Source organism: Ctenopharyngodon idella, chromosome 5, assembly GCF_019924925.1.
Source record: "Ctenopharyngodon idella isolate HZGC_01 chromosome 5, HZGC01, whole genome shotgun sequence".
Lineage (NCBI taxonomy): Eukaryota > Metazoa > Chordata > Actinopteri > Cypriniformes > Xenocyprididae > Ctenopharyngodon > Ctenopharyngodon idella.
This window is the reverse complement of record NC_067224.1, coordinates 21,432,079-21,460,000: the sequence shown is the minus strand read 5'-3', so window position 1 is coordinate 21,460,000 and position 27,922 is coordinate 21,432,079.

Sequence of the window (27,922 nt, the reverse complement as noted above, 5' to 3'; positions counted from 1 at the left end):
TGCTACTCAGTTCATCAATTTTGTGAGTCAAAACTAATGTCTTGATCTTTAAGGTATCTAAATTAATTTGACTCACAGTGACACTAAAAGAAGTTCTAAAAGCACATGATCATATATATAAATCAGCAGTTTTGTATTTATTTTTATCTTATATTTTCATAATTAGGAATAATCTGTGAAAATGCACTAGCACATCTTACAGTACCTACAGAGAAACATACAGTACAATTATTTAGTATGGATGATTGCGTTAATTACCCAATATATTTTTTTAATTATCAGCACAAAATAGGGAAACGAAAACCACACCTGTTATGAACTTTCCAATTTACAGTTAAATTCGGTTACAAATGAGTATCAATCTCAGTTGTTTATTGCTTGCGATTTTAGATGACAGTCAACAGTGATTTTATTTTTATAAAACCATAAAACGACAGACCGTAACTGGTAATCCACATGAGAGGCCTGCAAAACCAATGTCTAGGACTAGGTTTATAGTTCATACATGAACCTGAACTGATCACAAATGTGGATACCATTTTGTTCAAACATCTGTTCCCTGATCTGACCAGAGTAAAGAACCACAACAGCTCTCCTACTCTCCCAATCTGTCATGTCTGTTCTCTCCCACATCGGGAGCATGATGAGGAGGTCAGTGAAGACTAACTGAGAGCAATGTGATTCGGAGAGGACGTCCTCACGGGCTTTGACTCTCCACTGTTCCGACATTAAGCTCATAAGAGTGCGACATATTGAAAAGGGGCTCAAGAAAACACGAACATTTTCATTGGACAGATTATACACAGAGTAGACAGATGTTTACAGGGCTTCATAATATTTAGAAAATATATAAATAAACAGACCGACACATGGTGTGTGGTAATGGGGGATTTTCCTGAAGGGCCCTGAGGCTGTCGCTGAAAGGGAGATTAGATCGCAGGAGAGGAGAGGCCTCATCAGCAAGTTTACGTGTATGATAATCGAGTGAAAATATATGAGACTTTCTGAATTATGCATAATCAGATAAGGTGCATCTTGGGGCAGCATTATTTCTGAAGCATATGGTGCAGGGCGCTTTAGGATATTCCCTGCGGAAGCTTGGTATTAAGCACAATGTGTGGTGCTTCATTTAACCAGTACTGTTTAAGCTCTCATCTCTTCCTTATGTAAAAATGTTTATTTAGGTTAACTTTCCCCTCTTCACAGAATGGGCTTTTAAATACAGGGGTGTGGAATATTCTGCTCTGGCAGATGTCAGCAAATCCAAACAAGGATTGAATATGTATATCTACTTTAAAGCCTGTTGCAATATGGTGTTATAATGCCCCTTCTTTTGGCGGCATAATATATGTATAGTTCAAGCGATATTACATTAAAGGAATATTCCTGGTTTGGTACAAGTGAGGCTCAATCAACAAGTAATGTTATATCCCATTTTACATCTTTGTCAGGGCCGTAACAACCGTAAATATTCAGAGGGACAAGCTTCCCCTCCTACCAGTAGTCACTTATGGGCAAATTTTCAAAAGTAACATTATTAGGATGGTCTTTATCACTCATCAGTGTCAAAGTTAAAGATGATCAATCAAATCAAAGAAGGTGGGCTTTACTGTTCTCAGAAGATGTGATGCTTAGGCTTCAACATTGAAAGAGTGAGGTAATATGTAGCTAAACATGTAATATTGGACATATGTTTCACGATAGAAATGTTAAATGACCAACGGTAATATTCAGTGTTGCAAATATGTTGTTTTGAATAAAAAAAAAAAAAAGTGACTTTTTAAAGTGATTCATGTACACCAGTCGGGTGTAACATTATGACCACTGACAGGTGAAGTGAATAACACTGATTATCTCTTCATCACAGCACCTGTTAGTGGTGGGATATATTAGGCAGCAAGTGAACATTTTGTCATCAAAGTTCATGTGTTAGAAGCAGGAAAAATGGGCGAACGCGTAAGGATTTGAGCGAGTTTGACGAGGTCCAAATTGTGATGGCTAGACGACTGGGTCAGAGCATCTCCAAAACTGCAGCTCTTGTGGGGTGTTCCCGGTCTGCAGTGATCAGTATCTATCAAAAGTGGTCAAAGGAAGGAACAGTGGTGAACCGGCGACAAGGCCAAGGCTCATTGATGCACGTGGGGAGCGAAGGCTGGCCTGTGTGGTCCGATCCAACAAATGAGCTACTGTATCTCAAATTGCTCAAGAAGTTAATGCTGGTTCTGATAGAAAGGTGTCAGAATACACAGTGCATCACAGTTTGATGCGTATGGGGCTGCATAGCAGCAGACCAGTCAGGATGCCTATGCTGACCCCTGCCCACCACCAAAAGCGCCAACAGTGGCCACGTGAGCATCAGAACTGGACCACGGAGCAATGGAAGAAGGTGGCCTGGTCTGATGAATCACGTTTTCTTTTATATCACATGGATGGGCGTGTGCGTGTGCGTCGCTTACCTGGGGAACACATGGCACCAGGATGCGAAGAAGGCAAGCCGGCAGAGGCAGTGTGATGCTTTGGGCAATGTTCTGCTGGAAAACCTTGGGTCCTGCCATCCATGTGGACGTTACTTTGACATATACCACCTACCTAAGCATTGTTGCAGACCATGTACACTCTTTCATGGAAATGGTATTCCCTGGTGGCTGTGGCCTCTTTCTGCAGGATAATGTGCCCTGCCACAAAGCAAAAATGGTTCAGGAATAGTTTGAGGAGCACAAAAACGAGTTTGAGGTGTTGACTTGGCCTCCAAATTCCCCAGATTTCAATCCAATGGAGCATCTGTGGGATGTGCTGAACAAACAAGTCCGATCCATGGCGGCCCCACCTCGCAACTTACAGGACTTAAAGGATCTGGTGCTAACATCTTGGTGCCAGATACCACAGCACAACTTCAGGGGTCTAGTGGAGTCCATGCCTCGACAGGTCAGGGCTGTTTTGGCAGCAAAAGGGGGACCAACACAATATTAGGAAGGTGGTCATAATGTTATGCCTGATCGGTGTAATTCATTACTGAACGTGATAAGAAAGGAAACATGAACAGAGCCATGATATGAGTGAATGTGCTTTTAATATTATAAATATTATTTGCAAATTACAAAATTACTTTCCAATAAATTTATATTATATATTATTTAATTCCTTTATTATTATTATTATTATTATTATTATTAATTTTATTATTATATTATTGTTTTAGTTAATATATTTACCCCCCCAAATAAATAAATAAATAAATAACATCATGCCACCAATGATGTTGACTGAGATTGACCAAATCTCAACAGCTGTGATAAACACTCATCTTCAAGAGTGAATATTGATGAATATTGATTAACAAACTGCTAGCTGACGGGGGTTTAACATTGCTAAAATAAGTTCAGTCTTTCTGAAATCCCAAAGCAGTAAACTATAAACAAAGGGCAAAGCAAACAGTAAGTTTATCAGCAGCGTTAATGATAGATGAAGCTCATTTCTGCTTTATGTGGGGGCCAGCAAGTCAGGCACATTTCATTTGTAACTATAATGACATAAACATCAATCTGTCTCAACTGCTGCTTAAACGACTGTGTAACCTTTACAGCCCTGTTAAAGAAAGATATATAACTTCTATAAAAGAAAGACCTTCTATGATAACATAAATCGCGTAACTTTTCTTTGGCTGGCTTGCCACCGCTTTTATGTTGGGTCAAAGGTATGAGCGCACATCCTCAGAAAAAAAAGAAGCTACCGGCATTCTGAAGAGAGGCATTAAAGTAATCGGTGAAATTTTTAACAGATTCCAAAATTGCCGTGAACAACAACAGATTGAGACTCATAAAAGCAGTATAAAGCCTTTACTACCTACTGACATTCTGGCATAATGGAAATATTTTACAATGCTTCCCCTTTATGGACCTCCATCCACTATAAATTATATTATGCAAAAAACATCATCATCAGAGATGGCATTAACAGTCTTCGCTTAACAGGTTCTGTGAAAAACGAGTTAGTTTGCTGCATGTACCCTGGAACAAAATTCAATTCGCCACCATATTTAATGCTACATTTTTTATTATCTTGCGAGCATATGCTGAAATAGCTACAGATGATGGAGATAGCTGCTGGGCACAGTGATCATCATGACTTTCCATCTATATTTGAATAATAGAATTGGACAAAGAGTTTGTGACCTTAGTCAAGGGCTTTGCTGGCAGTGAGGAAAAAACTAGCAGCAAACTGCAAACAGTGTTTCGCCCGCCAGCACTGAGCTGTGAATATGCAAAGCTCTCTTGTTCTTCATGCAGGCTTTCAAAACAAAAACAGGAAATTGTTTGAAAACCTTTTGCCTCTTAGGGGCATCACTGGGCAGTGTCGCAGACTGCTTAGCTTTGCAAAAATGTTTGATGCCTCTGTTTTAGTGGAGCATATGCCAAAATCTGCAAAATATGCAGAACAGTATTGTTTATAGTGTCCTTTTATAGTGATGTCATTGAGGACACAGAAAAACAAACAGCAGTGCAAAACAGAATCATCTGTGACTCATAGTCCACATGCCTTTGATATTGCCTGATACTAAAAGATATTACAACAATGCCAATTGAATGGATGCATTGAAAAAAAATCTATGATATTTTTATTTTTTTTTTCAATATTTTATTGCCAGCATTGTATCAATGACATAATTCTTGTAGCTAAAATGTACTGTAACTATTGCATGACATATTAATACTGACTTTGCCTCAAAACAAAATGTGAAACTTATAGATGCAAAAGGCTGCGGTCACACTAGACTTGGAGCACACAAAATTTCTTGCAACGGACGAGATACACTGCTAGCCAAAAAAAAAAAAAAAGTCACTGTTTGGATTTTAATAGGCAAATACTTAAGAATCTATGAATGGATCATTATTAAAGTTATTATTATGTTTCTAGCATGTTATATGTTTGGCAACGGTCCTTTTAACCCTTAAAGATGTAGTGTGTAGCTTTTCATTTCTTAAACAACCATGTAGGAAGACACATCATGGCCATATTCCAGGATGACAATGTCAAGATTCACCAGGGTTAAAATTGTGAAAGAATGGTTCAGAGAGCATGAAGAATCATTTTCACACATGAATTGGCATCTCTGAGTCCAGACCTTAATTTCATTTTCATGTCTTTGGGATGTGCTGGAGTAGACTTTAGTGTTCACCTCTTGCATTGTCAATATAAGATCTTGACCAAAAATTGATGCACCTCTTGATGGAAATAACATCACAACATTCATTTCCATCGAGAGGTGCATCATTTTTTGGTCAATATCTTGTATTGACAATGCAAGAGGTGAGCACTCTGTAAAGTCTACTCCAGCACATCCCAAAAACTTACACTGAGGTTAAGGTCAGTGCCAATTCATATGTGTGAAAATGATTCTTCATGCTCCCTCCCAACCATTCTTTCACAATTTTAACCCTGGTAAATCTTGACATTGTCATCCTGGAATATGGCCATGATACATCTTAATACATGGTTGTTTAAGAAATGAAAAGCTACACACTCCATCTTTTTGGGTTAAAAGAACCGTTGCCAAACATATAACATGCTAGAAACATAATAATCACTGTAATAATGATCCATCCATAGACTCAAAAGTATTTGCCTATTAAAATCCAAACAGCGACTTTTTTTTTTTTTTTTTTTTTTGGGCCGGGCAGTGTATGACGTCATGCTCTGCAACACCTTTAAAAAAAAAATAATAATAATAATAATAATTAAAGCTGCAAGCAGCATTTACTGGGGTTCAAGCATGTAAGACCTTTAAGCACATAAAAAGGTATTATATTGTATTTAGCAAGCATGTAAACACTTAGATCATAGATGGAAAAGACCATTTACAGCCAGTACAGGCAATTCAGTAAGGAAAAACATGGTTTTTAAAGGTTTTTTGACAGTTATAGCGCCATCTATTGCCTGATCTCCACCATTTTTGGGGGTGTCCACAGAGTGTGTCCATACATATGTGTGCCAATTTTGGTGAAAATATCTAATTTCGTTTTGAAGTTATAGACACTTATATATAAGAGAGCATAAAAAATGACCCATGAAAGACTTTGATTGGATTTTTTTTGCCACTTCCTATCAAAATTTTGACATTTGGGCTTTAACATTTAGTAAACCAACTTAGGTTTTGTGTTTCCTACGCTAGTTTCGTCTCGATCGGACTAACGGTTTCAAAGATATTCGCAAAAGTTTTTAAGCGCTAAATCACAACGTAGCACAAACCATAAGGCGAAACCTACCATGTTTGGTATCGTTGGACTCGGCAAGGATTCAGGAGTCTAAAGACATGACTCAAGTGAAAATAAGTTGACCACATCCAAAGTTATATATATTTTCATCTAAAACCATTAAAAACATATGTTTTTTAAAGTTTTTTCACAATTATAGCGCCACCTATGGTCCAATCTACACAAAAATTGGCGTGCTTCTTTAGAGTCATATGGTACATGAGCTCACCTATTTTCGTGAAGCTCTGAGTTTTCGTTTAGGCTTTATAGGCTTTTGGGTATATTTAGCCAAGCCCACTTTCTAAATGACCCAGTTATAGCGACCCAAAGGGTAAAGTTCAACTTTTTTTGATAATTATTGATCTAGAGAGTCCATAGAGTTGTCCTACACTGGTTTCGTTCCGATCGGGCGAAAAACCTAGGACTAGTTTGCAAAAGTAGGTTTTTCACATATTTGCGAATAATTAATGAACAATTTGATTGACAGCATTGGTTCTTGAGGCAAAGTTGTTAAGCATGAGGAGATCTATCAAATGATGTGCATATTGAGTGGATCTTTGAAACACCACGTGATAACTGAGGCGTAAAACTCGTTAGCGCCAAGTTGTGGCCGATTTCTTTCAAAATTCTTACAGACCTTTAGGGCCAAGATTCAAACATGCCCACCGAGTTTCGTTCCGATCGACCTCCGTTAACCTTGTCTAATAGGTGCTCAAACTTCATTGGCTGATGGCGACCATGTTTTTTGAGATACGCCAATGTCCTCATAGACTATCATGCCCCCTTGGACCAAGACACTGCATACTGCAGAGCTCCCATATTTGCATGTGCTTGAATGGAAGTCAAAGGTACGAAAAGTGTAGTGTGATCACCCCTTAAGAAGGAGAATGTGCCAACAAAAGACAGGTGGAAATGGAGACGGGACTTACGAGGGCTCATATGAACACTGTCGAATTTATTCCATGCACTGTCACGGCAGGATCATTGGACATAATTACAGAAGGATCAGCATGATCGTCTGTCACTGATTTAGCTGACATCTGTCTGTGGCCTGCAAACACATGATGACCAAGACTTGAATCACAAAACAGATTTATTTTATTTATAAAATAAATCTGCATTTATGTTTTCTACAAAGTCTCAGCTTCATTCCAAGCATACTGTAGAAATGACATTGTGAACAGTATCCATTCTTTATTATTTTCTGTAAAAGATGAAATAGTCCACCTGAACAATTAAGTTTGATTATGCAGTTGACCTGTCATGACGATAAATGTAATAGAGCTAATCTGATGCAGTTGTCAATAAGACCTTTTTCTAGCATGAACTGTTATAAGCTGTTTGTTTGTACATGTTATCCTTTACTAAAGCCATTATCAATGAGGTCTCACAAGATGGATTATTTATTTCAGGATATAACTACATAGCTCATAACAGCCAGTTTGGGATTAAGAAAATTCATTACAGCTTTGCAGCAGTCTACAGACTGTATACAATTGCTGATAAATCAGGATAGGAGGTATAAAAATAAATAAATAAATAAATAAAAAATAAATAAATACGAAATGCTGGAATACTTTGATTCAACCTTCATCTGAGAGGCTCAGATACAGTATTATCTCTTAGCTAAATCCTTTCTTCATTTCATCTTGGAGATCTGAACAAAATGCTTAAACATATGGCCATAAATTACTGGCAATAACCTGGTAACATAAGTCATTCAGATTAACACACCAGCTTGCATCATTTTTCTTTTTTCTTCCTTTTCTTTTCAAGCTGTCTTCATACATGATTAAATGTCAGATTTTTACAATCCTGTGTTTGAGGAAAGTACAGAGCCCCTTGGGAATTTCTTTTAATGAAGCTCAAACTTATGAAAATAATACAAATCTGCCCCTTTGAGACTACATAATGTATTCCTTTCACTTAGATTGAAGATTATAATGCAACCACATGATAAACTGCATTTATTGTTAAATGTGTCATATTGCACCGTAATAGTAGGACATGATATAAATATAAACATGATACATGATATAAATATGCACACAAAAATGGTATTTAATTCTGAACATACTGTACAGTGGTACATTTGATGTTCAATGTTTAAAGTTAACCCTTATGCGCTGTTGTGGTCGTGGGTGACCCTGACCCCGACCCCAAATGGCGTTTGCTTAAATAAATAAATAAATAAATAAATAAATAAATAAAAATCCCTTCATCTAAAATGGCATGAGACTTGAAGACTTTGTGGACACTTTGCATCTCTACAAACTACAAAACCTACAAAATAACTACAAAATAAATTGGAATGATATCTCGTTGTATGTCTCTGTAGACCCCGCATGAATGGGGGGAGGGGGGAACATATTTATGTTCTATGTTTTAAGAACATAAATTCACAATGTGGAATGCTCGTGCTTGCGCACAAACCCCTAAAATCACACACAGAAATGAATAGGTGAGACTACGCCTATTTATACAGACTACAGTTTCTCTCTGTTACATAATTTGTCAAAAAAAAAAAAAAAAAAGCCACAATGAAGAACACAGAAATGGAGTGGTTCCATAACACTTATAAGGATGGAGAACAAATGCAAAAACACACATATACACACAACAATATGTTCAGGTTTGTCTGTAATATTGTGAAGTAATTGCAAAAAATTATACTTCAATATATAAAAAAAGCTCAAATTTGACAAAGTGAAATATCAGTCATTTTATTTATTGTTGCAATAATGATTTTATAATGTCTGAGCATAAATCTAAATAAAAGACTTTTGAATGTATAGTATAATGTACTGTATAATGTATAATGTACAAGATGTATACTATAGCTATATGGAAATGGCAAATGAGCCATTGAGTAGTCCTCTGCAGCCAACTAGTGGCTATACAACTAGTGGTTGTTTTCACCATGAATGACATTGAGAAAAATTAGATCTTCTTTACAGTGGATTTTACATAAAATGATGCTATTTTATATAAATGTACAGTATATTTTAAAGTCCCCCTGTGGTTAAAATCAAGTTTTTAATGTTGTTTATCTGTCTATGTGGTGTTTTTAATATGCTTTAAGACAAACCACGTGCAAATTCAATCGGTCAACACCATTGCTGAGTATTTTCTCTTTAAAACTGCAGTGTACCAAAGACAAATGCAAAAACGCGGTTTAAAACCACCCAATTTCTACCGTCACAAACATGTAACCAATCCTGTCAACATGGCGGGCAGGCAGTAAACATACTGGCTGCATCCGAAAACCTAGACAGCTGACTTGTTGCTGTCCTATCAGGCAATGACTTGTAAGGCAGCGTTTGTGCATGAGCATGAGAACTAAACAAATAATTATTACAGTAGTAATTTCTCGCTAGAAATGACATCAAAAGTGGAAAATGTTGCTCAAAAACATACATTTACACAAAACTGATCAGCAAACTCAACTTTCGGACGCCATCTTTAATTTTCTAGCTCAACAGTCACAGAATGGACACAGGATTGTGGGATATCAAAGGCAGTGAAGGATACATCTATGCTGCCTTCAGAAAAGAAGATGAAGGTATCTCACAAAACAGGAAGTGAAGCTAACATTGGATTCGGACGTGCCTTAATGCCTTCCTACCTTGAAATGTGTCCTCCAAAGGCAGCATTTTCCAGTTTCCGGACGCAGCCATCGACTTCAACTAACCTGCTTCTTAAGACTCTCCACCATGACAGTAGTTGATCCGAAAGCGAAAACCATCATCCGTAAAAGACGTCATGTTGACTTTACTGACTTTACTTTTTTTACATTTTTTTTTTTGCAAACAAATATCACTAAAACAAAAGGCACCAGTAATACAAATACGCAATAAAATAAAGTATATATAAAATACCAATTTAAACAGCAGATACAATCATATTGCCTTAAATTTTATTCTTAACATTATTTATGTTTAAGAGATCATATAGTATGAGACTTAAAATATCCATTAAGAATACAAAAAAGTTCAAGCCTGCAGAGTAGCCTAAACATCTGAGTTGTGTAAAAGAATACATTCCAGATATAGGCCTACTACCGCATGTGAAAGCTAATTTGCTAAAGATGAGAAGTTAACAGCTGCATGCTTGTTTTGGAATAGTTTATGCTTTGTCCCCCTGCTTACATAGTATGAATGATCTCAACTTCAATGTACCATCAGAAGTGTTTATGACAGATCATATGTGAGCCTGCAACTGCATTTCAGTCAAGTTATTTTTGTTTTAATGTATCTGTGAGTCAATTAATTGTGTCGTAAAAGGCCACCGTAAACTGTGTGCTGAAGTTAATGAGTCTGACATTATCACATCATTACACCAGCTGGCATAATGGAGCATGTGTTGTTTGTCATAATATGCCATGCCATGCTTAGCAGTTATTGGCTGTTTACATTAGCAACTTTCGAAGAACTTCAGAACCGTGAATTTGAATTTCTCAGCAAACTCTGAATGAGTCAGATTTTGTGCCACATCTAGTGCTGTATGAGATTCGAGTTCTGTAACCCTTTTGCATGAATTTTGTACTTACCAGAAATGTTACGTTGTGTTTAAGGTATCATTGTTAGTTCATTCATTCCTTAGGAATCAAACTCATGATCCAATGCAATGCTCTGCTGTTTGAGCTTCAGCAATGTAATTCAGTCATTTGAGCTGTATTAAATGTAGATTCATAGTCCTTTTAAATAGCAATCCAAGCAGCTCACATGACTGAACTGTCCAGTTCAGACGTGTAGTAAATATTACAGCTTGTACACCCCTTTTTTCTCATAAGACAAAGTGTAGCCCTCTATACTCAGTCAATTCTGCTCACCATCATTCTTGAAGCAGAGCACAGCTACACCCAGCACGCAGCACCACCCCACACCATCTCAAGGTCACTTCCTCCTTCAGCTTTGAAGGATGATGGGTAAGCCCAGAGTCTGCCTCAGCCTGGCCTCTCTGCCTTGAAAGATGGCGGGAGAGGGCGAGGCGAACCCCTGCCGCTCAATAACTGGTACCAAATGTTGCCTTCTAACAAAGGTGTTGACCCTTGAGCAGGCAAAGTCCCAGGGCACCTCACTGCAGAGCTGGAGGACAGGCAGGCAGCTGTCTTCTGTCAGCCTGCTCCAGCTGAAGATCCCCCACCACCCTGCCAACAGTGAGGAAACTTTCAGAAAAAAAAAAAGGGGGGGGGTTTGACTTTGTTCAAGACCCAGACGAACTTTTATGAACATGTTGAAGGGTTCCACTCACCCTTTTTTAATCCATTAGTGAATGTGTTTCTTCAGTGGTTTTCTGGTTTAGATAAAATTAAGAAATTATTCTGTAATAGCTAGACATCAGAGCAAAGCAGGTACATAAATTACATTTCAAAGCTTAAAAATTTTGTTTGCCTGTATGAGAATATCATATTATTCTCTCAGTATAAAATCCACAATCTTTATCAGGCTGTCTCATGTCATTTTTGCCCCACTAGCCAAAAACTCACAGACTGAGCGCTATCATTCTTGGGGGAAGAAGCTGCATAATTAATTTGTATATTCCGCAGTGACAGATGTTTGATTTTGGCTGTAAAAGTAATTAATAAGGGGAGTCAAGAGAGGCAGATTGTTTGAAGATTATTTATGAAGACCTCCCTCTCCCCCTGGTGGCTGGGGGAGTGTCACCTCTCCTTCACGGCCTCCTGTCTTCACCTGCTCCCTGAGACACAGATGTTTGTCTGAGGCAGATGACCCCAAACACACGTTTAGTATCTGTCCCTTAAGGGAATGGCCATGCGGCAGCACGGAGAGAGAGAGAGAGAGGACTGTGCTAGGATTGCACTTCTGTCTAACCACAGGCATTACATAGGGCTTAAAGGGTTTAATTCATATTACAATGGCACTACCTCTGCTTTTATTTGATCTGGAGGACCACCTGATTACTGGGAACAGAGTGGCTTAAGGTTTCAGAGAAATATGGGACAGCTGTTGAACGGAGCCTTGTTGTATGTGTGTGTGTCTGTGTGTCTGTGATGAATGAATAGAGGTGTGAATCGAGTGCGGAAAGTACTGAAGACAGTCGAATGAATTGGTAGTCCCAGCCTCAGAACCACCAATAATATATACAGCACTTCCTCGATCTAGCAAGCTCTAATCTGACGGGGTGACTTTATGCAACTTCATGTGTTTAGCAGGGTTATTATCGTTAACTAAAACTATTAAAAACATTTAACATACAGCTTAAAAAAATAAAACTCATGTCTTTTTAGAGATTTGGATTCTGGAGACATGTTATGAACCCTTTGACCCATGTCTATTTAAATCATTATAATCTGTTATCACACTGACCACCTATGTGCTGTTATTTTATTTTAATTTGTTATTATATAAACTGGATCTTATGATGTATATGTGACCCTGGACCACAAAACCAGTCATAAGGGTCATTTTTTTTTAAAATTGAGATTTACACATAATCTGAACGCTGAATAAATAAGCTTTCCATTGATGTATGGTTTGTTAGGACAATATTTGGCCGAGATACATCTATTTGAAAATCTGGAATCTGAGGGTGCAAAAAAATCAAAATATTGAGTAAATTGTCTTTAAAGTTGTCCAAATGAAGTCCTTAGCAAATGCATATCCACTCACAAATATAAATTTTTTATATATTTATGGTAGGAAATTTACAAAATATCTTCATGAAACATGATCTTTACTTAATATCCTAATGATTCTTGGCATAAAAGAAAAATCAATAATTTTGACCTATACAATTTATTGTTGGCTATTGCTACAAATATACCCGTGCGACTTATGACTGGTTTTGTGGTCCATGGTCACATGTTTTCATAGGTGTATATTTTTTCTGATACATTTAAATGTATTTTATCTTTATAGTTTTGATTTTTGTGTTACATTGAAAATTGATAAACAATTAAAAATGCTATTTACTTGAACATTTATAAAATATTACATAAAAACTTTAAACAAAAATGAGATTTTTTTTGAAGTGGAAGCACTAAAATTATGAACTAGAAATGAATAACTAAAATTAACTAAACCTAAATAGCAATATTTAAAAAATTAAAATAAAATAAAAAAATAACAAGAAAAAAATGTTAAAATCACATTAAAAAATAGCAAAAAAAGTAAAAAATAAAATAAAATAAAAATTAAAAATTAAGAAAAATAAAAGCTAATAATTCAAAGTATGAATAAAAACTATAATGGTGCAAAAATAATACTAAAATACTATTGTTTTAACAAGACAACTGATAATCATCAAGTGGATCATGATTAAATATGAGAGACCGCACACATGCTCGGAGTAAAAGCAAGCCTAATCAAATTCAGATCACTGTTTTGCAACAGCATGGTGGCCATAATTTATGCCTCAATCTCGGCTGGAACTTCTGCTTTTCTTTGCCTTTATTTTTGTGTGGCTGGCTGTGTGTGTGTGCGTGTGTGGCAGGGATAATAATAAACTATAATGGATTCCAAACAGAGAGGACAGCGAGTGAATGTAATTTCCTCAATGTGGGGATAAATCAGGAGGCTGAGGGTTTTACTGGAAAGTTCTTGTGGCTATTCAAATCTGCTGCCGTGATTGAAGCAATCAGAGTGGATCGCTGGGCCGTAATTCGACAGAAGGTTAGCGCAGGTGACCCGCCACAATATGATCTTGTTTATAGGCGGAAATTGCGGCAAGATTACTCTCTGGGGTCTTATTAGATGGGGTGTGATTAAAGATGAAGCTTTGGTGTCTGACGTGGTGGGAAGCGGTGTCTGGAATTTCGATCATTGTTTTATATGTAATGTGCTGGCATAAATTTTCTCCGACAACAACCTAGGTGGGTTTTGTTAGCTGGTTAGGCCTTCAGTAGGAGTTAGGGGCTTACATTAATTCAGAGGAGGGCTTCCATGCAGGATTATGAGCATTAGACAGTATCTAAATGATAATAGTGATAACAGAGACCATGCATAGACAGATAGTCCAGGATTAAGAGTCTACTGATCCCTCTCAATAATGACTCTTTTGGACGAGAGGGAAACCCCCCAGCTCCACAGGCAGCGGTCCACGGCATATCAAGGTGTCATGGAGCCTAAGAGAGGCAGTGGCCTACATTCACTGGTGGCCATCTGACACAGATAGACTGCAATCTTTTTCTGAATCATCGATTTCAAGGTTAAAGAAGTTCCTGATTAATTTGTATGCCATTATATAAAAATACATTGTGAGAGGTGCACACATTAGTACATTAAAACCAATGTATTTGTGGTTATGTGGCACTTGATTAAAAAGTTGAGTCATATACAACTGTACAGAACTGTACAATTAACCAGAAATGCATATGAAATTAATTGACTGGCGATAAATTACATCACACTTGTACATGGATTCAATCTATCAGATAAATAGAGAGATTAAATATAATGAAGAAGGTGATCATAAAAGGATACATTTGCATACTAATTAACCCAGTGTAATACACTTGCCAATATTCTTTAAACATGTCTAAGAAAAGGCATTGTGTTAATTTATTAAAGAATGGTCTAATAATTTAGCCAGGACTGTGCAGTTTGATGTTAACATGCACACATTTTCACATGTTTTCAGCAAAGTACTTTTTGACTTTTAAAGTTGTGCTGAATTGTGCTTCATAACTCACTTTAATGTGGAGCTCAGGCACTTCATTCTGCACTAATTTTGTGGAACGATGCATTAACTTTTAATCAGAACTTCCGCAAGACGTTGTGCATTCTTCATTTTTTCTTGACTTAATGATAATGAAAAAAATATTGCGATGACATGCCACTAAATAAAATTTGAAACCTGCCCAATAATGATGTAAAATACAGTAAATTGTCACCACCAAGACTTTGAGTCCTGAATCTTGTGCAAGCCATTTCAGATGGTCAGTGTAGCCTATGTTATCTGGAGTATTTACCTGATAAGACTGTCGGGATGATGTGGAAACAACCAAGAAAAAAAAAAGCAAGACAAAAATGTCCTTTGATTGTAGCAGATGCACCGTCTTAAGCGAACCAGCAATCTTCTTGTTTAATATGAGGAATACATCTGTTCATGGTTCAAGCCTCCTGCTCCTTCCTGCGACAGAATATCTGCAACTGCATGTTTCTCAGTAGCATAACGTTAAACCTCTCTACAGCAATATGTAATTAAACTCAGGCAGCATATTTCTAATCCTAAAGGCTATTATAGATTTACTTAGGCTGGGACATTGTCTGACCCTACAATAGCATTTTTTTTATTCTCTCCATGCTCACGACAAACCTCTTTTTGCAGTTAAATGGGTGGATAAAGAGTTTTAAATAGATGAGAGCTTAGGTGTCGGCCTTCGGTTTTGTATTCAGTCCAGAGAGGATAGAGCTTATCGCTCCATACTGAAGAGTGTAATTATTCACAATACTTAGCATCTATAGCAAATGACATATCTGTGAACCTGTCTCTAGTCACATTATAGAAAGTCAAAATGTAGAATATGTGTATATGAGACTTTAATTACTGGATAGTCGCTTTGCACCCCTGGAGGATTAAAGTACTGAGGATATGTAATTATTAAGTGCTCTACATTTTGAGCAGGGCTGTATCTGTGATTAAAACTGACCTATCCCTCAGACAAATTGCTTTGAAATTCAGTGAATACTTAAGTTAATTGGTACTTGTGTTTTCTGGCCCTTGTCGCTCGGCTGTGCGCGCATGTCCGTACGTATGCGGAGAGTTGGAGAGGAATGATATAACATTTAGCCTGCTTTTGACAGAAGGACCCTTTTCAGCTGGATTCATGTTTGGTATTGCATGTCGCACTGAGCAGTTGGACTCTCCGTCCTTCTCTGTCACGCTGCAACCGGGAGAATCATCCGGTTTTGGTCTCAATGTTAATGTATTCCCCCTTATTTGACTTTTTAATAGGCTTTTACCTAATTATCATCACATGGTCCAGAGCAGGGGTAGAGAGTGGAGACACAAAAGGAGGTCATCTTTGGCAGTGTTGGCAAGCAGCCTACACCCAAGCACCGTTACAGCGGCCATCGCTCCGGCCCATGATAAATTTTCCCCTTGAACATGATGTCAATATGTTGATGTGCCTGCCTTTATTAAGACACCATCCAACTGATAACAAGTCCTGCTGCGTGTTACCAACATAAATAATTAGTGCAGAGACCAAGGAACGGCAGGTGGCTTTTGGCACAAAGAAATAATCATACTTGATGTGGAAAATAAAGTAAAAGGAGCCATCTGTTCCCAGCAGGGGTACAGGGAGAAAAAAACACGTTAACATATTGTCACTAACGTTATGAAATACACAGTTAATAATTCAGTCATGCTTCCGACTCTGGCCACTTGTTTAAAGAATATGAAATGAGTGAAGGTGCCCATCTTGATGCCTGAATTAACCTCAATGTTCAGTGTTATTGGCTCTTCCGGCTTTTTTATTGCTTAGTTAAACAGATGTAGGGAGGTCATGTCTGGTAAATATTATGACGCAAACAGCAGATCTGAGAGCAGCAGCATGTGAAAAGTACACTGAAATGGAGTAGGACTCGACTGCAGCTAGTAGTAGTTCAGGCAATGGAAGTGACTTAAGTCATGTCACATGATGCAACCTGGGGGCAATTTTTATCACCTGTGAAGTTGCATCTGGATTGCGAAACATGTCCTTATTTGTTTGCTTGCAACTGAAAACTTTCTTATTCCACATGACAATGCAACAGTCAATATGACTTTTTTGATTGATGCATCCCTGGTTATTGCATTAGCTGGACCATTTGTTGTTGTTGTTGTTGTTGGTGGGTTGTCATTTCTGAAACATAGCTATGTTTGTCAAACAGGTACTTGCACACATACAGAATTGTGTTGCACACAGAATGAAGTGCTGACTTTACATTTCCATTGATGAAATGCAACTAGATTGTCAGACATAAAAAAAAAAATCCTTGTGACAAGTAATTCATTCAGCCCACATAATTAGCCCTACTTTTGAAGTCAGCATCCATTTGAAATCCTCCATTCTCTCAAATGACAATCCATTTCTGTGTTTTACTGTAGTTCAAGACAGAATGGTTGAGTTTGATGCGGAAAACAGCAGGGACAACTTTCCTAACAATGCTGTGACATACCGCAGGTCCTCTGGGGCGTCTTGGAAACCAAAAGGAAACACTACTTTGCCCAGGAGCAAAGAAGCCATTACAGCATGTAGTGGAAGATTTAATAGGTGTCATAATTTATCACGTAAACCGAAAACTGTTTCTTAATTAAGTACGTGCGTTAATGAATTTTTTAATTTGCTCCCTGTAAGTACTTTGCTATGCTAATTGCAATATTATTCACATTAGTTATCGGCTATTGCCCTTGGCTATTTGCTGTAGTAGGAGAGGGACCTTTTTCGTCCTCCTATCTAAAGTTCATTAACTCATCAAACCTGAACAATTTTAATTCCGGGACAACGGTCTCTTCTGGAATTCTGCTCATGAAGATTACAATTCTTACTATAGGATAAAGAACAGTACAGCTAAATGAGGGACTCATCAGTTATTTTATTTTCTTTACTTTTTGGACCAGTCAATTTATAATTTATTATAACAAAGGTTGAATGTTTCAAATTGCAATATGGGCGTTAGTGTGAATAACCATCATAATCCTCCAAGTAACCCATATTTAAGTCTTTAGTGACCAACTGAATAATATCGCAACTGTGCTTCTGTGTCAAATCCTCATAAAGTAACGTATTAAATAAGGCTTTGTCCCCAACATAGTGTGTTTCATCCACTGACACAGTTTGCACTGGAAAATCCTATATGTTTTCTGTCATGGCTCCGCACACAAGTGCATCACTCAGCGAGAAAACCTGCCCCACTAATGCTGATACCAAGATGCTCAAACCACATGGCAGTATTAGGAATGGGAAAAAAAATCTGTGAACATTACCCGATAATGTTGTAGAACCATCTGCAGAGAAATGTATTTAATATTCAGTGGGGATCCTACTCACTGACATTAGGAGACCCATAATCCCTTGTAGATTAAATTAAATGTAAGCTCTGAGTATTTATCTCAAGCTATTGTTTTCAACAGCACTAAAGATATTGTTCTCCGCCTCATAATACCGAACGGGACTGTTGTCATCCACAGCCTCTCACTGAAACGCAATTTTATTCCAGCTTTAATCTCTCAACAACATGTTAGTATTATGATTTTTAACTACACTTCACTTAATGGTGGAAAAATATGCATTTTTGGTATTAAAATAAAGCTTCTGTTACATTAATCTAAAAGCAGAAGGAGCATTACACATAACACTCATAACACATAACCGCAATTTGTCAGCTCTCACTATGATAATGGAATAACTTTTATTTATTACTTTGACTAAGACTCTTCTGTTAAATTGCAGTTGCTTTTATTTAAAAGTAAAGCCACTGAGTGATGTTTGCAGATGTTAAAAAAATGCATTTTGTGAAATGAAAACAATGTTAAAAGAGGAAGACCATAGTTGTCATTAGAATTTCAAGATTATCAAGATTATGTCTCCAACTACTAAGATAAAAGTAAGCTTTTGGTTATGTTTTATTGAATAAATGTATTAATTCAGAACATGACCTTACTTGCTCCATAGTTTATATCATATAATATAATGTATTGCACTAACCTATAAAACCTGCAAAAAGTGATGTTCTGAAAGTACAGTTTCAAGAACTTCTAAATGAAAGAAAAAAAAAAAAAAAAAAAAAAAAAAAACATCTAAATGTGACCCTGGAAGTAGCTAGCACAAGGGTTGAACAGCATAAATACAAATTTCTGTATTAGTACAGGCTAATAGGTCCTTTAACTCAACCTGCTCGTAATCACATCATTAGGGGCTTTCGCGCCGGAGTAACCTTTTCATAGTTCCTAGAACTATTGGATGAAGTACCCGGATTTTGCCGTGTTCGCATCGCAGGAACTAGGAATGATTTTAGTTCTAGGAACTCCTTTTGGGGGAACTAAATTAGCTCCTACTTCAGAGTAGGGTCTAAACCAGCACTATAAGAACTATCAGTGACGTGGGTGTATGTTGATTGGTCAAACGACATATTTCAAACACCGGCACCTGGCATTTTTAAAAAGCTGTGTAAACATATTTACTTCACAAACATGGAAAACAGCGATAACGGTATATACCTGTTGTCTGCAGGGTTGTGTTCTTTTCTCAGCCTCGATGATATGCAATACTGAAAGTTGTCATAGGAGATTTCGTCTCTTAGACCCACTTTTTGCTCTTTCAGTCGCGTAAATTCCATCTCCATTATCACGGAACCCACGACACACAACAAACACAGCTCCGATCACGGTGTCTTCCATCCACCGGGTTTTAGCATTTGTAAATGCTGCGCTTAAAGACGCCACTGTCAGCTGCTTCACAGTTCCTATTCCAGGTGCGAATGCAACCAGGAACATGGCCCGGGGGAGAAATTAGTTCTCGGGAACTATCCTAGTGGCTAGTTCCTAATTTCTAGAACTATTTGGTGCGAAAGCCCCTGTTATCTATAGGGCACAGCTGATTGGTTCCTGCTTTATCAGTAGCCAATGAGCTTGCATGCTCAACCTTCAAAATACTTGGGTAGCATTTGCCTTAGCAGTGCAGCGCACTTTCAGAAACCCTCCACCTTCCCCAGCTCCACCTGTATAGCTCTGCTACGGGTAATTCATTTATGCTATATTGTACAGCAGCAGCATGTCTTACTTGCTCACAGCAGTGTGTTTTGTATGTATTAGCAGGAGCAAGTTCTGTACTTGCTCTGCAGCAGCAGCAGCAATAACCTATAGCAGCATAGCAGATCTATTCCAAGACCAAACATATCACCATTGTCATACCCATTACCATGCCAAACACTCTGAGATTTGTCATGACAGAACTTTACATTACAAAAATCATCCACAGTGCTTGAAGTATCATTTGGTGTGTGTTCCATCACTGCTGCTCTATTGCTTCTCAAATCGTCTCTCGGTGAAGCCCAGTGTGGCTGATCAAGCCGTTCTAACAACTGGAAGACATCACAAGTTAAACACTCATTATTTTAATTTGATGCTAATCATGTGTTAATGAGACTAATCCTTGCAATGATTCAGGTAATTTGCTTAATGGCTGCCCAGAGTACAGATTACGGTAATCAGTCACGTTTGATAAGACGTCTGTTGCAGAGAGGGGAAATTCTCAGGTATGAAAGTAATTCAACTGTGATAAGATCAATTTCTTACTCCCGTTACATCCAACTGAATTCAAACATATACTGTAAATGAAAGAAAACTTATGTTCCTTTTGATGAGAATCTGTCGGTTGAATCTTGTCACTTCTTCCATGCAACCACAATGAAAACCTTTAACTGTATTATGTTAAATAAACCTTTGATAAATATGCAAATTAGCACACATTTAAGATTTAGATAGTGCCTCTTTGCATAGTTAAACACAGTAAACATTGTATACTGTGATTAATCGACTGGGGAAGAATTAGTTAATATTCACCTGTGGTGTCTTGCATTAGGATGTGACATCATATAAGACATAATCTTCATTAAAACAAGTTTAAAGTGTCATATTTCCTTACCATTTGTTACCATTTATTATTTCAACTCTGATATTAAGGTGTTAAGGAGCAAACTTTTAATTTCCAGCCTTTTGGGGGCATTTTGTAGATTTTTTTTTTAGACTTGGCAATTCATAAGGAGGCCAAAGACAAGTGCTTAAGCAGAATAGATGGTTGTTCATAATGGAGACACAGATCTGTGCCCTGTTGTAGTGAGCATTGCCTCTCTGGAGATGCTGAGGAGTAAACACCCCGTGCTGACAAATGACAGCAGCATAATGACCCATAAGCGCTAACAAATATAAATAGGTGCTGCTTACATTTAACTGTCATCAAAACAAATGCTTGTTAGGCGTTTATGACTTCCCATTTGAATGATGAATATCTTAATTATCTCATCACTGTTGCACATCTGAATATTTTTCAGACTTCAGTTTTATCTATTTGCAGGATTTTGTTTTCTTCATTTTGATACAGAACAGGAGGAATTCATCTATTTTGTACAAAACTGCTTAAACACATTTTACAAAATATGTATTATACTATATCTTCTAAATAATAGCGGGTATATTTTAGAACGTAATGGATGATGCACATGACAATTTTAATTGGTCCCATTACAAGATATTTGTGAGAACAAGGGCATATGCAAATTTGTCCCCAAACAAACAAACAGAAACAAAAGTGTTTTGTCATAATATTTTAACCAGCTACATGCAAAGCATAATCGTAAGACTTATAAGAGGTGACAATGAAAAGCATTTGTCACATAAATTGAGGGATAACCTATATTTCCCCTTTTAATCCAGCCTGAAATGTGTAAATGCCCATATAGGGTCTTAAGGATCCTTTTCAACCCAATATCTCACTAATGCTAGTCTATTGTGCCGGGCTGAGGCTTACACTTCTTAGCATGCTGAGTGACAATGGACTTATGTAGCGTTCAGATCTGGCAAAGAAGCTTTGGTGTCACAGATTGCCACACAGCTCTGATATCGCACTGTGGCCGATACGCTTTGAAGCCTTGCATGCTTTCAGCGGCGCTCTAGCATGAACCGTGTCCAAGCTTCCCACTCTGATAATGGAAACAGCCCCAATATCCTCTCATTGACTAACAGAGCAAACGCTAACACTTGCTATTATGGAGATTACAAAAGTGAACCCTAAGCCTGTAGTTTTAATTCACATTATTGTTAGACAGCTAGATCTCTACTTAGAGGTGCATGTAGATTATAAAAGAGCTATATCCATTAAGTGGATCAGTACAATTTGTAATATTACACTCTAGAAATTTCTGGGTTAAAAACGACCATTGCAGGGTTATTTGGCAATCCAGTGCTGGATAAATATTGGACAGAACACATGCTGGGTTATTTTGACTGAGCTTGTTGGGTTTTATACTGTACATTAACCCATTTGCTGGGTTATTTTGACATAGTGCTGGGTCAAACAACCTGATACTGAAGGTTATTCATTTAAATAATAATAATCAAAACATTTACAAAATGTTTTAGGAAGAGGCAAAAGCAGCCTCTGTAAATCTGTTCGAAGAAAACGTATCAGTAGGCTATATGTCTGTTTCAGTTCATTAAATGACAATATATTCATGTTTGTTTTTTTTAATGAAATATTCAAGTTACATCAAAAACAGCTCATATAGCTGACATTTAAATTTCATAACGAATAGTGTGACCACAGCTACGTAGTTAGCAAATACACTTTCTCTGCTAAAGTAAAGTAAAAAATGTAAGTTAAGATCTTTCCACTAATATTTGTAGCATATGTAAACTTATTGAGGTTGTATGTATGAACATTTGAATGTGTGAAAATGTATGATTTACTGAATTCACAGTCTTGCCATTTGGTTCTTGTTGCCCCAGAGAAAATAAATTAATAACTGAAATTGAATAAGACTCGTGTTAGTGGGCAACAACTTTAACTACACAGAGTGCACAAAATGAGAATAATACTAAATATCAGAAAAATGACAATAATCAAATATAGATACCAAAAGCAGGAAAGCACAGTGTTATATCTAAGTCTTCCAGTATTCATAAGTTTATATTTATATGCAAATGTTGTGTTTTTCTTTGCTAAAACACATTTATATGTAAAATATGGATTTGGATGAAAGTTTAATGTATTTATATGAAAAATAAGGATTATATGCACGAAATGAAACATCTCATGAGTGCATGTTGTGAGGAGTAACTTGAGTACATTGTTTTGAATGAAACACCTAGAAAACGAAAAATAACTCCTCATAAAATGCATTAGCCATCCCCTGATGAACCTAAATGTGCATGTAAACATTTTAACAAGCAGAAAACCTGAGAACTGTGGGCTGAGAAAATGCTGAATAACACTATCAATGTGGCATGCTAGTTAGTTGTTGTTGTGTTTTTATTAAGATTTATTAGTTTTTAGTTTTTTATGAGGAATAAATGGCCACTATTTTCTTAACAATGCTAATCTGTGAGAGGGTTAAATTCAAATTTAACAGAACATATTTGGGTTCAGTAAACGTTAGATAAGCTACAGGACATTAGCATGAGGAGACATTTAATTGTGTTTTCTGTCACAAACAAATCATATCATTTTTGCCAGTGTTTAGGCTGTTTTAGCTATTTAGCTCTTTAGAGTAATTTATCTTGGGACCTTGTAATGTCAATCTTATCCTAAATTGACATTATGTCAGCATAGGAAATATTCAGCATGACAAAGAGTTTAGACTGACAACAAAGTCACTACATTCATCATATTTCACTGTGTGCCAACTGTGTGAATGCATCCATGCCGGCCCTTCCACTGAATGACTCCCAGTTGTTTGTGCCTCCCTCGGACTGCTGTAGTTTATGAAGCCATCTACTGATTGGAGTTGGTATTACACCAGTATTTTTTTTTTTTTTTTTTTTTCCTTTTCATTTGACTGTTGTTCTCTACCCTGTATAGTTCCCACTTGTATTAACAAGAGCTCTTGTAATAACATGCATCATAATCTGCAACATATTCCCTTCATAATCTAAAAAAAAAAACACCTAAAGAGGATGAATATGAACCTCTTCTTTAAGCTGCTTTCATACAGGCAGATGAATGAAAATGGAGCAATTACTATATTGAGGTCATGATGGTAAGAAGTGGATCATATTCCTTTGAGAGGCCCATCTTTATGTAGAGGGACACAGGAATATTGTGGACTTAATGTTTTGAATGATTATAAAAAAGACTCTGGAAACTGTTGCCAGTCTTAAATATTTGTGTTTAGAAAATGTGAGGCCAGTGGCATTATAATACATTTAGCACATGTAAATGTTTCAAGAACTACTACTACTGAATATATATAAAACTATATATAAACATAATTGAAAATATTTGAAAACGTTCTCTTGCATTACATAAGACAGTAAAGTTGTAGTTATGATTGTAGTATTCACACAGGAGTAACACAGGTAACTTTTACTTTCATATTAATAAATGCACTTTATTCTATCAATTATTTATTTATTGTGTCAGTTTAATCATCCTCTCACAGCGTTTGATTTTTAGGCCAATTCTGGTGAAATCTCCCTCCCCTGAAACAAAGTAACTGAAGTATTTTTTAATCAAAGTTAACAAACTGATTCTTTTCTGAACGTGTCAATTTCCTTTACAGCATTACTTTTAGAAAGAGAGTAAAGCTAATTCTAAATCTACATGTTTTATGTAAACCTGGTATGAAATTTCATTTTAAAGGTAGGATGGTGCATCATCATATGCAAATATGATGCATAATAAATTCTAAACAGATTGTTTACTTGTTTATAGTATTGGTTCAGTATACATTTTCATACAATTGTCATACATGCACATATCAGTTTATCACGTATTAATGCTAAAGAAATATTTCCATATTTTAAATAAAACATTTTTATGTAATATGAATTGAAAATCATAAAATATGGGGACTTTGACAACTGACAGGATGTAATAAATCATGACTTAATAGCATAAACAATGACTTTTCGAACAAATGCCACAGCAACTTGTGAATCTTATCCATCATCCTTGTACCCATGAAGATTCTAGCTCACTTAACTTAGAGTTGAATGGATGTCTTATACTTTCTCCTGTATTGTGCAATCAGAGTTGAAACTCTCTTTGCATGCTCTTAACAGGACCTCAGTACTCCTCTGAGTCTGCTCAAGAAATATTGCTGTGCATCAGAGTAGTGAAGGCTGGAAGAGAAAAGCCTTGAGGGGAAACGGGAGTCTGTTTGTCAGAGAAAGTACCAGAGCCTCAACCTGCGTCACTTTGGATTCCTCCACACGCTACATGATCCTCCCCATTCCCCGCTAGCCTGGAGACAAAAATCCGGGCGGAGAGGCCCGCAACAACACATAGACGTGACAAATGATTGATTCCTTCCTAATTCTCTCAAATAAGATGTGTGGGGATGAGAAGAACGATAAAGGGCAGGGAGAAGCGGAGAACGGGCTGAAGTGGAGAGTGATTAGTAATGCCACCCTGTGTCAGGTAAACTCCCTGCTTGTAGCTAACTGGACATGTCAGGCAAGCTAAATGTTATGCTGTCAGCCTATGACAATGGGGTTAAAGATGTGGCCTAGAAATGCTGGGCTTGGATGGGATGAGGGAGAACAAGTCATTGTTCTGTGAAACATCATGTTAATTGTCGGAAGGAAAGATCCTAGTCGTGAACACGAGGAAGGATAGGCTAGAACTTTGAAACAAAGTAAGAAAGAAGAGCACTGGTACATTTTCCTGAGCTCCATGTTTTCCCACAATCTGAACAACAATGGATTAGTGAAGTAGCTGAACTGGTTAGCAGCAAGTGCTAGTTTTTACTGTGACATTGGTATTGAATGGAATTATTTTTAGGCACCATTTGTAGTCAAAAGAGTCAAATAAGAAGATTTAGCTAATTATATTAGGCCACAATCCCCATAATTATTTATTAATAATAAGATGATTTTAACAGAGTTATTAGATAATACCTAGCATTATCATACCTTTAGGCCTTACAAAGAATTGCATCAGGATGTCAGCAAGCTGCCCAGTTGAGTATGAAACAGGCCGGGTTGCCTTATTCTGGCACGAAGTGCAAAATCGCTGATAACAGGCATCCCACACAACACTTGACCGGTCCAAACATGACTGCTAAGATGCTTATTTAAGTGATTTTTATAGAGTCTGACAAAGGAGTATACATTTCCCCAAGGGTTTTGAGCCATCAGGTCATTCAATTCAAATTTATATACGTTTTTAACAGTACAAATAATTCCAAATGAGTTTCATTTTGAGCTAGTGCTTCAAAATCCACAGCAAGCAAGCAAAAGCTGACAGTGGAAAGAAAAAGTGATGAAAGAATGAATGTTCTTAACCAGAAGACCAGGGCAAACTACAAGCATTTATTATTTAAAATCATATTTATGGTTATATTAAAATATTCTTAACTGAAGTGGAATGCTTTCAATATTATGAAGCCATTAAAGGGCCATGGTGGTGGGAAAAAAAAATCAGTTGAGAGGAAAAATAATAAGTGCCCCTGGACCAGTCAATGATTTTAAATAAATAAGCTTTCCATTGATGTATGGTTTGTTAGGATAGGTCAATATTTGGCCGAGATACAACTATTTGAAAATCTGGAATCTGAGGGTACAAAAAAATCAAAATATTGAGAAAATCGCCTTTAAAGTTGTCCAAATGAAGTCCTTAGCATTATTATTTTTCCTCCCATCTCATATTTTTTTTCTTCATTAGGGGCTCTGTACAATATATACTTTTGCACTTTGTGGAAGTCACATTTGTACAATACTGTACTTGATTTAGTCTGTTTAATCTGTACATTGCTGTACTACCTTTCTACTCTCCATCTTGAATAAGACGCCTTATAATGGACAATAAAAAAAAAAAAATAAAAAAAAACTTTTTCATCTTCTATTTGCAATGTCAGGTATTGCTTAATCATTATGTTTGTGTTCACATTTTAAAGTGACTGACACATGTATAAAACTGTAGCTATACATGCTCAAAACTGAAACAGCAGGTGTGCAATTCTGATAACATATCCAGAAAGAGAGTCAAAGAAGGATGAATATATGGTAACACTTTATTTTACAGTGCCGTGGTTACACGTTACTACATGTACTTATTATAGTAATAACAGTAAATTATGCATATTTACAAGTAACTAACCCTAAACCAAACCCTAACCCTAACTGCAACTATATAAGTACATGTAGTTAATTAATAGTACTCAGTACTTATTTGAGTAATTACAATGTAACTACAGCACTGTAAAATAAAGTGTAACCGAATATATTACTTCAAGAAGATATGCTCCAAAGACATGCATTTCATAATTTATCTGTAATTTTTAATGTTCGGTCCTGTTCGGTCCAGCTGTATTTCATAACAATGTACACTTACTTGCAGTGTTAGGGAAAGTTACTTATAAAAGTAATGTGTTACAATATTGTGTTACTCCCTAAAAATGTAACTAATTGCGTTACTTAGTTACTATTTATTGAAAGTAATGCGTTACATTACTTTTGCGTTACTTTTTCTCAGCAGCAAAGACATTGGTTAACAAAGTAAGATTAAATACATAAAGTATATTTGTTTAATTTAATATATATAATTATGACAGGTTTGTGCAATACTGATTGTGCAAAAATGCAAGATTGCATTTCACTGTTTTTATTCATTTTGAGGAATACTGACTGTTTTTGTGCAAGATGAGTAATTGCTCACATTTAACCGTCATGCTTACACACAACGCACACAGCGCCTCTGCACTTTTCTCTCAACATGGGGAAGGAGCGCTGTCAGTCAATACATGGGAAAACAACGATATTTTCTTGTAATTTTAAAAGTAATACGTTACTTAGTTACTTGAAAAAAGTAATCTGATTACGTAACTCAAGTTACTTGTAATGCGTTACCCCCAACACTGCTCATTTGACAATATATTGATTGTAATTGTATATGCTGTCTAAGCTCATGAATAGCTAATATAGTAAACTTGTATTCACTCGGCCCTCACAGAAGCCACTCGGGTTCCAGTGTCTTCTTGGCTAATATTCTTATATTAGTGGTGTTT